Source organism: Echinops telfairi, unplaced genomic scaffold, assembly GCF_000313985.2.
Source record: "Echinops telfairi isolate 266 unplaced genomic scaffold, ASM31398v2 ScPeMD7_9;HRSCAF=40, whole genome shotgun sequence".
NCBI lineage: Eukaryota > Metazoa > Chordata > Mammalia > Afrosoricida > Tenrecidae > Echinops > Echinops telfairi.
In genome coordinates this window covers 66,956,501-66,972,694 of record NW_022103906.1, presented here as the reverse complement: position 1 = coordinate 66,972,694, position 16,194 = coordinate 66,956,501, and positions in this window count along the sequence as shown.

Genomic DNA, 16,194 nt, shown 5'->3' with positions numbered 1-16,194 from the left:
CCCTTCATGGTGAGGTTAGCATCCAGTCAGTCCTGACTCATAGACACCTATGTACATCAGAAAGAGATACAGCCCCATTCTCACTGCTGTTCCTTATGCTTAGCCTCTCCATGCAGCCACTGCGTCAACCCTCTAGTTGATGGTCTTCCTCTTGTATTCGCTGCCCCTCTATTTTATCAAGCGTGATATGCTTCTCCGGGGACTGGTCCTTTCTGATGACACAGCCAAAGTACCCGAGATGGGGTCTCACCATCCTGACTCTAAGGAGCACTCTGGCTGTACATCTTCCAAGAGAGATTTGTTGGTTCTTTTGGCAGTTCGTGGTACTTTTAATATTCTTTACCAGAACTGCAATTCAAATGCGTTGGCGCTTCTTCAGTCTTCCTTCTTCAATGTCTAATTTTCATATGCACGTATGCACTTTTTCTCACTGTAAGTCTGGAGACTACAGTCTTTGATATTCAGCAGCAAGTGCTTCAAAGTCCTCTTTGCTTTCAGCAAATAAGGTTGTATCATTTGCATATTACTTCTTGTTAATAAACCTTCCTTCAAACATTGATGTCACCTTCCTTTTTATATACTCCAGCTTCATAGATTATTTGTGGATTATTTGTGCTAAACCAATGAAATCCTGACACACACTTTTCCTGATGTAACCCCTCAGTTGTCCTTTGTTCTGTTCAAGATCCTGCCTATTGGTCTCTGTACAGGTTCCGTATGAGCACAATGAGGTAACTTCCCATTTACTTCAATGTGTTATCCATGGCTTGTTATGATCCACACAGTCAAGTGCCTTAGTGTAGACAATAAAACATAAGTAAACATTTGTTTGCAATTATCCACATCTAACCAAAATCGTGCTCATATCAACAATGATATCCCTAGTATCAAGTCCTCTTATGAATCTGGTTTGAATTGCTGATATCTGCTTGTCAGCATACTGCTGCAGTTGCTGAATTATCATCACCAAAACATTAGTAGCGTGTCACACTTATGACATTGTTCAATAGTTTGTACACTCTGTTCAGTCATCTTTATTTGGAATTGGTACAAATATAGATCTCTTTCAGCTGCTTAGCCAGATAGCACTTTTCTAAAGTTCTTGGGATAGACAAGTGGGCACTCCCATTGAACACAATACCATTCACCTTGAATCTGTCGCTCCTGCCATAGTAAACTATATGATTATCTGTCTTAGAATGGCAGGTCACAGCTCACTAAGGTCTAGGACATTGAACTTTATGCATTTCATACCAATTGTGACAATTTCCAATTTTCAATCAATATTCTGATTAGTAATGGATGTTTCCAGCTGTTGCCACTTACTGTGCCCAACTTGAGTTTGAATTCTTAAAAATCAGTCAATATAAGTTAGTCCAAATTCCACTTATCACCTCATGTATTATATTTTCTCTTGTCATTCATGTTAGTTGTCGTCCAATCAGTTCCTACTCCCAGGGATCCTCTGTACAACAGAAGGAAGCATGGCCCAGGACTGGGCCATCTTCACACTCGCTGCTATGCTTGAGTTCATTATTGCAACCACTGTGCCGAACTCTCCAGTTGAGGGCCTTCCACTCTTAGGAGATGCTCCCCTTTGTCAAGCACGATGGCCTTCTCCAGGGCCTGGAGAATGACATGTCCGAAGGAGGTGCGATGAAGTCTTGCCACCCTGGTCTTTAAGGCGCACTCTGCTTATACTTCTTCCAAGACAGATCTGTTTGTTCTTTCGGCAGTCCATCATAATCTCAATATTCTTCACCATTTTTTAGGCCCTTTAAACATGCTATCAGGAAATTCTCTGGGTTAATAAAATACCTAAGTATGATTGAACATTGTTAAAATATAGCCCAGTAGCTTTTTTCTTAATGCAAAAACAATGCTATCACGCATTCTTCTATTGCCTACTCATCCTGAAACCATTCATTACTACACAGTTCTTCTCTTTGTTACATTCAAACACACTTAGATAATTTTTCAAAGGCATAATTAATCTTTATAGAAAATTTCATGGCATATATGTAAAATATTCCTCAAATGTTAGTCATCTATATAATGTAACAGTACTAAAGGCTTTCTATGTTATAGTCATGTAATCTGCATGCTATATAGAGGTAAACCCTTTTCATAAGTTTAACTTGTATTAGGGGAAGGTTTATAACTTAGAAAATACCTCAAAAGTGATATGTTTATTATAAATCTATTGAATTTATAATAAAAAGAATGATACATTTGTGAACTTCTGCTTTGCAGGACAAATTAATCTGCATCTCTTACTTTCTACTAATTGACTAAAGCCACAGAGTATTCTGGAAAGAAAACAGAAAGTGTCCAGGAACCTCTGTTTTAATTGTGCTTCTCTCACCAGTCAATCTTTGTGTTTCAATAGACACTTCTCCTAAAATAGTCATAATAGATGGTCTGTTAATCTTCCACAGATCAAAAACAAATCATTGCTAATCATAGAGTCGGCACTCTTCTGAGAGCTTTACGGACTCGGCAGCATAAGTTACAAAGACCATGTGGTTCTCACATCCAGCAATCCTCCTTCTATGCTTCCTGCTCGCGTTTTGCATTTTTGGGGCCAATGGGAGCATGAATGTCCTGTGTTTATGGTCTGGAGGCTACAGTTGTTATAATAGGAATGCAAGGAATCTGTTGAGCTTTTTTATTTTAGATAGACTTTGAACTTCAAGGTAGAATTATGTTATTGAAAAAAAAATCCTTTTGAGTTTCAACCTATTTAATGTTCATTGAGTAACAACTTATCCATCTCCTCCTTATCAATAATAAAGAGAACCCCTCCTCATAGCCTGCCCCTGCAACCATTAACCACCTGGACCATACAGTAGAACCTGGACCTCGATGCTAATCCAGTCTAGAAAGTGATGCAGTTGAGTTCTGAATCAATTTTTCCCATAAGAAATAACTAAAAACAAAGTAATCCTCTCTTCACCACCAGGCTTTTACCCTAACCTTGTCTTTTTATACACGACATTACACAGAAGTTTCAAAGTAAGTAAGTTCAGAATTAATAATATAATTTAAATAAGAAACACAACATTAAAAAAGTTTTTAACAGCTACAGGATGGCCCAGACCTTGAGATGGATGAGGACCTGGATCTGCGGACACGGATGTGGAGAGGAGGGATGGAGAGAGAGTTCTTGTTTGCAAGGGGAATCCCTTCCATCAAATCAACTGGCAGCTGCTTTTCAGGAGTTTATTTCCCTTCTTTGCCTTTTTTTCACTAGCACCTGGCTGGCTTTCTCTTAAAAAAAAAAAAGAAACAAAAAAACCCCCTGTCTAATGTAGTCTGATGTTGGCGTTTCCTTAACTGTTTACTAAATTTTCAACAATATTGGTAACACGGTTAACTAGTTCCTTATCATGATGATTCTTTTCAAAAAACTTCCACAAAAGGTTTAAACAACGCGCACTAACAACACCAACTAACACTGAGTGACCGAAACATGAACTGCTTTTGTTCACAAAAACCATGTGCATTGGGCCAGATTCTGATATTTTGTTTGAGCTCTGATGCAAAATTTTCTTGACAATTCACGTCGAAATCCGATTATGTCGAGTACTGATGCGGTCAAGTACCAGGGTTCTATGGGATTCAGATCCTCTGGGCTGGTAAGAGAGCAAGAGTGATGGTAAGGGTCTCTGCATAGGACCCTAGAGACCCCTACCAGGGCCTCTGCACCTGTCTCTTGAGTACCCTTTTCCTGGTTGAAAGAGAACATATAGAACTGAGACTTTAGGACAGTTTCTCAGGAATGAAGAAGCCTGGTGTGGGGTTTCTGTAACGTATGCCAGCCTTCACAGATGTCGTGTGGATCCAATGACTTCCGAGCTGCATCTTTATGGGAGCAGAGTGCCATGTCGGGTTTTTGCCCCATAGAATTTTTGGTGCATTCAAACCACTGACTCTTCAGTGAGCAGCCAAGCACCTAATCAATATGCCCCTGAGGTGCCTATGGCAATATTTTCATTCCAAAGAGAGGCAATAAAACAAACTTACTGAACAATATCATTCAGATCACATGCTAACAAATTTCTGCTGAATATAGTTTACAAACTACAGCTTCCATTGGCAGGCACCTAACTACCAGCTATTCAAGCTGGATTAAAAAGAGGGTGCCAGGTGTACAGAATTTGAGAAAGAGTATTATCTGTGGTTTATCGACTACAAAGAGATGTTCAACCTGGATATTAGAATTTAAAATTAAAAACGATAAATAATAGTATGAAAAATCAGAATCCAGGACTCTTGGTTGTGCTCATGCAGAACTTGTACATTTATCAAGAGACAGACAGTAATATTAACAGAACAAAGAGAAACTGTTGTTTACTATAAGAAAAGTTGTGTGGCAGGCTTGTATCCTTGCACCTTGCTTATGAAATCTGCAAGCTATCAGAAGCTGGGCTCTACAAGGAACACAGCCTTGCAACTGGGAGAAGTCTCATTAACACCTGCAGTAGACAGATGACATAGCCTTGCCTGCCAAAAGTGAAGATGGTCTGAGCCGCCTACTCTAGATAAAAAGCTATAGTCCTTTACAGGTGACAAAAATAGAAAGCCTCATAACTAGATAAACAGGATCGTAAAACGGAGAGAGGAAAGAATGAAGTGGTCAATGATTTCATTCTACCTGGCTCAACAATCAATATACACAGATGCAGGAATCAAGATCAGATAATGTATTACTTTATGAAGAGGATTTGAAGCACTTATCAATAAAGATTAAGTGTTCAATATGGATTATACTGCAACTTAAAAAAAAAAAAAGCAAAAACCCTATCAACTGAGCCAGTAAGCAACATCATGATAAATAGAGAAAATACTGAATTTTTCAAGATTTCATCTTACTTGTATGCACACTCAGCACCCATAAAGAGCAGTCAGGACATTAAACGACATATTGAATCAGATGAATTGGATGCAAAAGACTTCTTTAAAAGTATAAAAGCAGAGATGCCACCTTGATGACTAAGATGTGCTTCATGCAAGTCAGGGTATGTTCAGAAGTCTTATGTGCATATGAAATGTGGACAGTAAGGAAGGAAGGGAGATGAAGGATGATGCATTTGCATTGTTGTGTTGATGAAGAATATTGAATGTGCAATGGACTGCCAGCAGGGCAAACAAATCAATCCTAGAAGAAAGACAGTCAATCTCCTCCCTAGAAACTAGGACAGTGAGACTAGCGCTTGCCTACTGTGGGCACGCTATTACCAAAGGTCAATCTCTGTGGGCACGCTATTACCGAAGGGCAATCTCTGTGGGCACGCTATTACCAAAGGTCACTCTCTAGGAAAAGAGGTCAGCAAAACCAAGGGATGGCCTCAATGAGATAGACTAACACAATAATTTCACTAATGGGCTGGTCGTTATTAGGTTCCATCGGGTCCATACCTACCCAAAGCAACTGTGCACAAGAAAATGAAGACCTGCCCAGTCCAGCACCATCCTCACATGGTTTCTGTGCTTGAGCCCGTTGTTGAAGCCATTCTGTCAATCCATCTCCTTGAGGGGTTTTCTCTTGTTGTTGTCCATCTATTCCAACAAGCATGATGTCCTTCCTCAGGGATGGGTCTCTCTTGACAAAATGTTCAAAGTATGGAAGACATAGCCTTACATCCTTGCCATGAAGGAGCACTCACACTTCTTCCAAAATGGATTTGTTTTTTTTTCTTTTGGCAGCCCAGGTTACTTTCAACATTCTTTGCCAGCATCACAATTCAAATATATCAATTCTTCTGTCTCTCTTATTTACTGCCAATTTTCACTTCTATATGAAGCCATTGAAAATACGATGGCTTGAGTCAGGCGCATCTTAGTCCGCAAAATAGCATCCTTGTTTTTCAATACTCTAAAGAGGTATTCTGCATCTGATTTGCCTAATGCTGCTTGTCTTTTGATCTCTTGATTTCTGTTTGCCTGGACATTTATTGTGAATCCACATAAAACAAACTCCTTGATAACTTCAGCCTGTTTTTCATTTATCCTGATGTTACCTATTAGTCCAGTTGTGAGAATTTTGATCTCATTCACACTCCGTTGTAAACCATACTGAGTGCTGCAATCCTTGATTTTCATTAGCAAGTAGTTCAGGTCGTCTTCACTATAAGCAAGGAAGGTTGTGTCATCTGCATGCTGTTCACAAGCCTTCTGTTGTAGTTTCATAATTTCATTTCAATTTGAAGATATATAAAAGTGTAAGGTTGGAATTTAGCCACAAGGAGTGACTCCTTATGGGCATGGCCTTCTCATAAGGAGAGCCCTGGGAACCTCCTCCTTCTCTCTCTGTCTTCACCTCCCTGCTGGCAAGCTACTCTGAGACCAGTCAGTGCCCTAAGACGGACTGTGCCATTGGATCCACATGACCATCCTGTACCTACCGACCTGTGATATTCCTGCATTCTGCAGTATTGCATGTGGCTGCATGAGTCTGGAGAGAGACTTAGGGACTAGTGCCAGATTTATGCACTTGAGTAGGATTGAGTTGGGATGTTTTCCTGATATCCAAAGCTTCATGACATAAAGCTTTTTCTTACACATGTATGAGTGTACCTGGATTTGTTTCTCTAGTCAACCTCGCCTAACACACCTTCCTCCAATCCTGATGTCACATTCTTCTTCATATAATCCAGTTATGATTATTTGCTCAGCATTCAGATTAAATAAATGTAGTGAGAGTATATACTACTAATGCATACCTTTTCGGATTTAAACCTTGCACTATTCTCTTGTTCTGTTTGTCCAACTGCCTTCTGATCCATGTAAACACATGGGCACAATGAAGTCTTCTGGAATTCCCATTCTTCTCAAGGTCATTCATAGTTTTTTAATGACCCACATAGTTGTATGCCATGGCATAGTCAATAAATACAAGTAATCATCTGTCTGGTATTTTCTACATTGGGCCGAAGGCCATCTGACATTAGCAATGATATCCCATGTTCCATATTCTCTTCTGAATCTGGCCCGAACCTCTGGTAGCTCCCTATCACTGTAACCACTGTAACCATTGTTGGATGACCTTCAGTGAGATTTTATTTGCATGTGATATCAATGAAATTGTTGCATAATTTGAGAATTCAATTGGATAGCCTTTCTTTGTACTGAGTACAAATATGGAGCTCTCCAGTCATTTGGCCAAGTCTTCCAAATTTCATGATAGATAGATGAATAAGTGCTCCCAGTGCTTCATCAGCATGTTGAAATATTTCAATTGCTATTCTATCGATTCCTCAAACCCTGTTTTTGGCTAATGCTTCCAGTGAAGCTTGAATTCTTCTTTGAGCACCATTGGTTCTTGCTCAAAGAATAAGAACCTGAAATGATAGAATATTGTCTAATTCTTTTTGATACAGCGACTCTGTGTATTCTTCCCATCTTCTTTAGAGGCTCCCTGCATCATTCAATATTTTGCCCATAGAATCTTTCAATATAGCAACTTGAGGCTTTCATTTTTTCTTCAGAAAGGAAAGATCAAGGTGGATGCCAGAAGAGACTCTGAAACTAGCTCTTAATTGTAGGGTAACTAAATCAAGTGGCAGAAATAATGAAGTCAATGATTTGAAAAGAAACTTTCAAAGGTCAGCCTGAGAAGACAAAGTCAGATATTATAAGGAAATGTGTAAAGATCTAGAGTTAGAAAGCCAAAAAGAAAGAACTCATGGGGTTACACAAATAATATATAATAGAGATGGTCAGAGTAAGTTAGCGTTCTCTTCTGTTATACAAAAAGTCAGCATGAATCAAAGGCAACCTCAAAACAATTGACAATAGCTGTACTAGCTTCTTGGTTAGAAGATCCACAGGTTCCTCTACAGCAGCGGTTCTCAACCTGTGGGTCGCGACCCCTTTCACAGGGGTCACCCAATTCAAAACTAACAAAATTATAGTTATGAAGTAGCAACAAAAATAATTTTATGGTTGGAGTGTTAGCACAGCATGAGGAACTGTAGTACTAAAGGGTCATGGCATTAAAAAGTTGAGAACCACTGCTCTATAGAATAGATGCAAAGAACTTTATTTACAAAGCATTTGGTTTCTACATGCTAGGTCTTACATAAATTCTTTGCTATATAAATTAGTTATATGAACTAGTAACACTTTCAAATTAACTTTTTAATTGACAACATACTCTTTTGTTACTGGTCCTTTGGTTATAAGTAATTTGGCACTTGAAGTTTAACTCTTAGCACAACAGAAATATTATGCACCTGGAATTTATTTGTAAAGAAAATGCATTGGCAAATGCAAAGGAATAACACAAAGGAGGGTAGAGAACTTGGAGAAAATATTCGAACTAGAAAAAAAAAAGCATTTACCTCTTGACAGCTAAATTTAAATATTATTGTATTAGCTGGCAGCATTCTAAGCTATAAAATGACCATCTAATTATTTAAAATTGTCATTTTGATATTTGAATTCACCTACATTTCCAAAGTTAGATAATTTTGAAGAATTTAGGAAAAAATTAATTGGGGAATAAAATTTTAGAGTTCTCCTAAGTAACAGATTTCCAAAATCCTTTCAGGATCTTTCCTTTCCAAATTTCAGGGATAGAATCCAGCTCTGTGCTTCCAAATTTCTGGAATAATTACAGATGTGTCGATGCCAAATACCAGCTTTCTGGACTGACCTAGTGGGAATGTTTCAGTGGTAGTTTTTGAAACTTGGTGGCTTTCATTGATTTACGGGATAAATGTAGACTTTTTTGTGCTTTTTTTAAAATGGAGAACGTGTTCAAGGAAGGTATGTTTTTCTAAGCCCTTCCCCCACTGTTATCAGAAAAAGCAAATCCCCAGAAACATCTGTTTTCTTTCAAATCTTTGTGACTTTCCATATCCATTCCGCAGTTATTACCAAGAACTGATTATAAAGTGGGTGATTTTCCTAGGAGTCTCTGTAAAGAACGGGCATAAATGAATTGGTGAATATGATATGTTTAACTACACGCACGCACGCACGCACGCCCTCGCAGTGTGTTAGGTTACGAGTTGGGCTGCTAACTTCCAGAGGAAGGTGAACCGTCTACCCTTGAAAAGATGTCCACGCTCAGAAACCCACAGCAGCCGTTTCCCTGTGCTTCTGAGGGTCCCTGGGGGTCGGCATTGACTCCATCACAGGGAGGAGTGTTGTTTTTGGAGGAGAAGGTGTTTATTTGGGGGATTGGCAAGCAGTATAATCTCAAGTGAAACTATTATGATTTGTTTCTTATCTGTATGTAGTTTGTGTTTACTGCATGTTGCCTCATTACAAGTTGAATTTGACTGTAGATTCTGTGAGAAGATATAAAAATGATATTGAAGGTACTAGTGTGACCCATGAGTTTGTGTAAGACTCGGTCTTCATAAACTTATTTCAAATTTTATCAGCAAAATAGGAATAAGTATATCTGTCTATGCCGCTGAATTTTTTGAACCATGATATACATAGATATTAGTAGCTCACTATAAATTTTCCAGGAAAAACATGTCATGAATGTAGTCTACTGTCCAAATATACTAAGGTTGTCATAAAATTAAGCGAACATTTCAAGAGTGAGTGTCACTAACACTTGAAATAAAATTTACTGTACTTTGTTTTCTCTCTTATTTGTATAAAATTCTCACATGTAATATACATTGGTATTGAGTGATATAAACCAATTTCATAAATTTTAAAAACCTAGAATTAATTTTAATTTTCAGACTTTTGTTAGTCTGTGTTTTTGAACAATTTTATTGATGTATAATTCATGTATCATATAAGTCAATGCTTAATGTATATTAAAAGAGTTGTGCAATCATCACTACAACCAATGTTAAAATTTTTCTTTTAGTCTTGTACCTATTATTACTAATTCCCTATTACCCTCAATTTACCCTTTCATAATCCTGAGGAATTATTCATCTAGTTTCTCTGTCTATATGTTTACTTATCCTGGATTTAATGTAAAGAAAATAAAAAATCCCAACAGTAACAAAAACAATCACAAACACGTTAATCCAATTGAAACAGAAGATAATAGAAACTCAAAAACAAAACCGAAAATCACTGCCAACAAGTTGATAATGGCTCATAGCAACCCTAATAGACAGGTTAGAACTGCCCTTATGAGTTTATGAAACTGTCACTCTTTATGGGATTAGAATACTCCATCTTTTTCCCTTGGAGAAGTTGGTGGTTTTGATCTGTTGACCTTGCAGTTAGCAGTAGAACCTGTAATCACTATGGCCACCAGGGCTCCTTAATAGAAACTAGAACTATTAAAACTGGATTAAAATGGAAAAGAAATGGTAATATATTACATTTTACCATTTCTCTGAGAGTCACATACAGTGAAATAAAAGGACATTAATAAGAGAAACTATGTTGAGTACCTGATGTCATAGGGACTGAATGAAGATACTGCACTTAAAAGTCCAACTACAATTTTAGAAAAGGACAGACCAGGCTTTGGGGTTTTTTGGAGTACCCACTAAGTAAGCATTTTTTACATCTAGTATCCCTCTTCATTCTCCTTCTTTTTGTTGTTAGGCAGTCCATAGCAACTCTAGACACAACAGCAGGAAACACTGTCTGATCCCGCACATCCTCATCATTGTTCTATGCCTGCGCCCACTGCTGCAGCCTCTGTGTCCATCCATTTCCCCAGGGCTTTCCTCTCTTGCGCTACCCCTCTACTTTCGCAAGCATGCTAGCTGTCTCCAAGAATTAGTCTCGTCTGACAATATCCCCAAAGTATGTAAGACAAAGACTTGCCATCCTTGCCTCCAAGGAGCACTCTGCCTTACCTCTTCCAAGACCAATCTGTTTGTCCTTCTGGCAGTCCATGGTACTTTCAATAATCTTTACCAGTGCAATTCAAACACGGTGATTCTTCTTCGGTCTTCCTTGTTCAACATCCAACTTTCACATGCCTATGAGGCAACTGAAGAAAACATGATGAGTCAGGCACTCCTTGGTCCTCAATGTAACATCCTTGCTTTTCAATACTCTAAAGAGGTCTTCGGCAACAGATTGACTCCATTCAATCCATTTTTTGACCTCTTGACTGCTGCTAATCCTGTGTTCCCCCACCCAGCTCCTACAGAAGAAGATTGACAGGGATTCTCTGTGAGGGGTTCTTCATTGCTGAGATGTAGGATTTGTGGGGTAAGGACACGAACGTGGTTTTAATTAAACAAATGCAATGACTGGAAAATGGGGGGAAGGTACCTAGTTCTACAACAGCAAGCAATTGAACTGTAACAATGATCTGAATGAGCTTAGGAGAGGTTTTATCAGCCTAAAGTCAGAAGCTCATCCCAGCCAACACCTTGACAGTATTGTGAGACTCGAACCAGAGGACTCAGTTGGGCCTTCCGGAGTTCTGTACTAACAAATGGATATTGTTTAAATATGATAAGTACCTAGTTATTTACTATGCAGCAATGCCCAAATCCTAATGTTGTACATTTAGATGCACATGCTAGTGTCATGCTTGACATAATTCTCAACATGAATTTGATTGCCTACTTAGAAAGTTGGATGGATTTGCTATTGTTCTTTAGCATGGAGAAACTCACACACCTTGAACTCTAGCCCTCCTGTCTTTGAACCAGTTGACTTGCACCAAATCAGGGTGATAAATCTGCTCTCTCATATTTCTTTTTTTCCATTTTAAAGCATGATCTTTAGAAAGTGCATAAGAGTTTGGTCTGCAACATTTTTCTCATGTGCAAAAGGAGTGTCTGTATTTTAAAGACTGTGACAGAGGAGTTCTATAAAACACATGCATCTGTGTTTGTGAAAGAAGCAAGTTATGACAGAAAATGTTTCTTTTTTAAGAATTAAAAAAAACATTTTGAATACACTGGGATATCTGGCAGCTTTGCTATAAAGTCTTGTTTTCATTAAAAATCATTTGGGCTGAACCTTTCTCTGATAATTTAAAATTCCTTTCCACTTTCCCTCCTCCTTCCCGCCTACAAGTCCAATGCTTAAAACATCATTGGTATTTTGGCAAGTCAGGCTAACTTAAAAACACACTGACTTGCTTACATGTCCTTCAGCATCTGTCTCCCAATCACACAAGAACTTGTTGATGGCCATGCTTTCCCCATTCTGTTATTGTGTATATGTTTGGTTTTTCTTTATTAGGCATGAACTGTGTATAATGCACTGACCTCATGATCTCTTTCTGGAAGCTTTAGCAGGGGAAGTCTAATCGTTGAAATTGTCTGGCCATGTAAACAATGGAATCTGTGGTACTGGTGTCCATTCACTTTTCCGACTTTGATGTAATCAATTCTTCCTTCACTTTTATACTATTTGCATTAGCTTTCTTTTGGTAACAAGTACAATATAATAAACCACATCAAGCTTAGTACTGTAAAACTACAACAATTGTATTACACCCACTACTTTTGTGGGTCAGGAATTCAGATAGCTCACACCAGGTCTTGCTTCTGTCTATTCCAAATGTCTGGTGATACAATTGTGGGCAATTCAAATAGCCAAGAGCTGGAACCACCTGGACATTTATTTATTTATTTATTCATTCACCTGTAAGTCTGGGTCAAGGCTGAGAAATTGGACTCAGCTGGTACTAATAACAGGTGTTTGTGGGAAGATGATAAGAGGGACTATCCAAAAGAGTGAGTATCCCAAGAGAAATGTACCATAAAAATGGCACCCCATTTTCTACCTTTGTCTAAAATTTCACATAGTGGCACACTTCCACTGTGCTGTATTGGTTAGAACAACTGCAGCCCTACACAGATTAAAGAGGTGATAGAAACGGAAATTATTGATAGGAGAGTAGGAAGTTACACCTCACAAAGTATTTTGGATGATCTCTTAGATATCTTGTGCGGCTATAACAGAAATACCACAAACGATGGCCTTACCAAATAGAAATGTATTGTCTCATTGTTTAGGAGGCTAGAAGTCCAAAATCAGGGCATTAAAGTAGCAAAGTTAAGGGAAGACTTTTTCTCTGGGTCAGCTTGGGTGTGTGAGTGGGGGTGGGGGGCGTGTCCTTTCTTTTCAACATCCGTGGGTGTGACTTTCCTTTTCGGCATCCGTGGGTGTGATGTGTCTTGGCACCAACTGTTCTCTGGGTTTAGAAAGGTCTCAGAAAAAGGACCGTAGAATGAAAAGAGGGACTCCAGGTTGTTGGTACTAACAATTTATTTACTCAGTCTGGAGGGCATAAGTAAGCAAAACTGGTTTTCTTGGTTCAAAATTCAAGTGTTAACAGGGATGCATTCCCTCTCGAGGCACCCGGGGAGAATCAGTCCCTTCCCTCTCCCAGGTTTTAGGGCAGTGGTGTTTGGGGGCGATAAATATGTCAGATCAATATCTGTCTCATTCTTCATATTGCTTTCTTTCCCTAAAAATGATCACTAGCTACGTTGAGTGATTTCCAACTGCTACTGGCCTACTGTGTGACAGAATGAAAAGCTGCCTCATCTTGTGCCACCTTCACAATAGCTGTTCTCCTTGAACACATTCTTCCAGTCACTGTCTATTTGTCTCCTTGAAGTCCTTCTCCCCTTACATTGACCATACCTTATCAAGTAACTGCTTTCCCCTGACAACATGTCCAAAGTACATGGGACAAAGTCTTGTCAAACAGGGATCTCTTCAAACAGGGATCCTAGCTATCTTTCCAAGCCAGATCTGTGCGTTTTCTCCAGTCCACAGTACTTTCAATATGCTTTGTCGACACCTTGATTCCAAGGTATTTATTCTTCTGCACTCATCCTGATTCACTGTGTAACTTTCACATGCATATGAGGTGATTGAAAATACTATAGTTTGGGTCAGGTGTAACTTAGACTTAAAAATGAGATTCTTGTTTTTCAACACATTAAAGAAATCTTGTACATGACATTTGCCCAATGCAGAACATGCTTTGATTCTTGACTGCTGGTTGAATATTGCTGAGCATTGCTTGTATATCCAAGCAAAATTAAATCTTGTGCATTTCATTGCCTTCTCCATTTACCATGCTGTCGTTATCTGTTGGCCCCATTATAAGGGTTTTGGTGTTCTATACGTTGAATTGTAGTCCATACTGAAGGCACCAGGCCTTGATTTTTATCAGCAAGCTTCAAATACTCTCTACTTTCAGTGCACAAGCTTGAGTCATCCACATACCTGGTTTTTCTTATTGTTAGATGCCAGCTAGTCAGGTCTGACCCACAGCGACTTAATGCACAACAGAAGGAAAGACTGTTCAGGCTTGCACCATTCTTACAATTGTTCCTCTGCTTGAGCCCATTGTTGTGGCCAACGAACCAATCAATCCTCCTTGAGGACCTTCCTCTTCTTCACTGATCCTCTGCTTTACCACGCATGATGTCCTTGTCCCGGGACTGCACTCTCCTGACAACATGTCCAAAGTACGTAAGATAAAGTCTTGCCCTCCTTGCGTCTAAGGAGACTCTACTTCTTTCAAGACAGATTGCTTTGTGCTTTTAACAGTGCATGGTACTTCCAGTCTTCTTCTCCAGCCACAAAATTAAAATTCATAGATTCTTCTTCAGTCTTCTTCATTCACTGTCTAACTTTCACATACATATGATGCAATGAAAAGCACCATGACTTGGGTCAAGCACAACTTAGTCCTCTAAAGTAACGTCCTTGATTTTCAATACTGTAGAGAGATCCTGTACAGCAGATTTACCTACTGCAACTTGTCTTTTCATCTCTTGACTGCTGCTGCTTCCATGAGCATTGATTGTGGATTCAAGTGAGACAAAATCCTTAACAACTTCAATCTTCTCTCCATTTACATGATGTTACCTATTGGTCCAGCTGTGAGAGTTGTGGCCTTCTTTACATTGAGTTGTAATCCAGACTGAAGACTATAATCCTTGATCTTCATTAACAAATGCATCCAGTCCTCTTGGATTTCAGCAAACTTGTGTCATCTGCATATTGTAGGTGATTAATAAGCCGTCTACCAATTCTGATGCCACATTCTTCATATAAGCCAGCTTCCCTGGTTATGTTATAAGCATACAGATTGAACGAGTGTGGTGAGAAAATATAATCCAGTCCCACCTCTCTTCTAACTGTAAACCATGCACTATTACCTGCTTCCTTTGCACAACTGCCTCTTTACTCATGTGCAAGTACTCCATGACCACAATGATGTGTTCTGGAACTCCCATTCTTTTCAAGGCTATCATTTGTTATGATGCACACAACTGCCTTTGTATAGTCAAGGAAACAAAAAGAAGCATCTTTCTGGTATTATCTGCTTTCAGTAAAAATCCATATGACATCAGCAATTATATCCCTTGTTCCATATCCTCTCTGAATCCAGCCTGTACATCTGGTAGTTTCCTGTCAAGGTATGGCTGCAACCTTTGCTGGATGATCTCAAGCAACACTTTATGCAATATCAATGATATGATATTATTCTAAATGTGGGCATTATGTTAGGTCACATTATTTTGGAAAAGGTATAAATGTGGATCTCTTGCAGTCAGTTGGCCAATAGCTGTTTTCTGAATTTCCAGGCATAGATGAGTGAGTGCCTCAAATACCTCAGCAGCTTGTTGAAACATTTCAAGTGGTATTCCATCAAAACCTGGTGACTTATTTTAGCTAATGCTTTCAGTGCAGCTTCAACTTCCTTTAGCATTATTGACTTTTGCTCACATGCTACCTCCTGAAATGGTGGAATGTCAACTAGTTCTTTAGTACAATGATTCTATGCGTACTTTCAATTTTCTCTTGATGCTTCCTGCATCATTCAATGTTTTGGCCATACATTTTTTCAATATTACAACTCAAGGTTTGAATTTTTTCTTGAGTTCTTTAAGTTTATGATATACTAAAGATGTTTATCCCTTTTGATTTTCTAATTCTAGGTTCTTTCATATTTCATTATAATATTTGGCTTTGTCGTCTCGAGATGCTCTTTGAAATGTTCTGTTCAGCTCTTTGATTTTATCATTTCTTCCATTTGCTTTAACTACAATTAAAATGAAGTTCCACAGTCTCTTCTGACATGCACTGTGATCTTTTTTTTCCCCTTCATGTCCTCCAACAACTTATCAGGTATTCTGTCATTAGCATTCAATGCTTCAAATATATTCTTTAGATGTTCTTGAAATTCAAGTCAGATAGACTCAAGTCCATATATTGGCTCTCATCGATTTTTTAATTTTTCTTCAGCTTTATCCTGACTTG